At 36.6% G+C, this 1,336-nt stretch overlaps 1 protein-coding gene across 1 annotated transcript in view; it reads right to left on the bottom strand.

Moving 5' to 3' along the window:
- The window catches only part of LOC101310880, a 1,534,871-nt gene that overhangs the window by 451,879 nt on the left and 1,081,656 nt on the right, over positions 1 to 1,336 (bottom strand). The window lies entirely within an intron of this gene.

Here is a 1,336-nt window from a genome sequence, read left to right as displayed (position 1 = left end):
GGTGTTCTTACAGACACCTGCTAACATATAGTGAACCATTTTAGCTTCAAAAATGTGTGTCTTTTATAAATTTACTCGCGATCGGGCCTAAATAGACTCACGGGTGCCGTGTTTTATAAAGTTGTTGAAATTACTGTTTTATTTGGTATCGAGTGACTTTCCAAGATTCCTTTCACTTCAATTAATTCTTTTCATATTGACATCGGGAACCTTATTATTCAAAGAAAATGAGGTATTGCCCCTCATTTCAAATTTCACCCAATTCGATCCAAAACTCTTTGCTATAACACACGAGTTTCAGCCTAGTTTCACTTGTTTTGGGCCTCCAGTTTTTTCTGTTCGGGTGTGCTTACAGACACCTCCTAACATATAGTGAACCATTCTATCTTCAAAAATGCGTGTCTTTTATCAATTTACTCGCAATCGGGCCTAAATAAACTCACGCGTGTCGTGTTTTGTAAAGCTATAGAATTTGGTGTTTTAATTGGTATTGAGTGACTTTCCAAGATTCCGTTCTCTTCAATTCTTCTCATATTGACATCGGAAACCTTAGTTTCAAAAGAAAACGAGATATTGTCCCTCATTTCAAGTTTCACTCAATTTGGGCCAAAACCCCTTACTATAGCACACAAGTAAGAAATTCTTCAATTTCTGCCCAGTTTCATTTTTCTTGGGCCTCCGTCTTTTTCCGTTCGGGTGTGGTTATAGACACCTCCTAACATATAGTGAACCATTCTAGCTTTAAATCAGTGTATTTTATCAATTTATTCGCTATCGGGCCTAAATAAACTCACGAGTATCGTGTTTAATTTGTAAATCTGTTGAATTTGGTGTTTTAATTTGTATTGAGTGATTTTCCAAGATTCTGTTCTCTTTAATTCTTCTCATATTGACATCGGAAACCGTAGTTTCAAAAGAAAATGAGGTATTGCCCCTCATTTCAAATTTCACCCAATTCGAGCCAAAACCACTTGCTATAGCACACGAGTTTCTAGCCAGTTTCACTTTTTTTAGGACTCCGGCTTTTTGCTTTTGGGTGTGCTTACAGACACCTCCTAATATATAGTGAACTATTCTAGGTCCAAAAATCCATGTCTTTTATCAATTTACTCGCGATCGGGTCAAAATAACTCACGCGTGCCGTGTTTTGTAAAACTATTGAAATTGTTGTTTTAATTGGAATTGAGTGACTTTCCAAGATTCCGTTTTCTTTAATTCTTCTCATATTGACATCGGGAACCTTAATTTTAAAAGAAAATGAGGTATTGTCCCTCATTTCAGGTTTCACCCAATTTGAGCCAAAACCCCTTACTATAGCACACAAGTTTCTGCCCAA

Source organism: Fragaria vesca, linkage group LG3 (assembly GCF_000184155.1).
Source record: "Fragaria vesca subsp. vesca linkage group LG3, FraVesHawaii_1.0, whole genome shotgun sequence".
NCBI lineage: Eukaryota > Viridiplantae > Streptophyta > Magnoliopsida > Rosales > Rosaceae > Fragaria > Fragaria vesca.
This window is presented reverse-complemented; position numbering and strand designations above follow the sequence as displayed.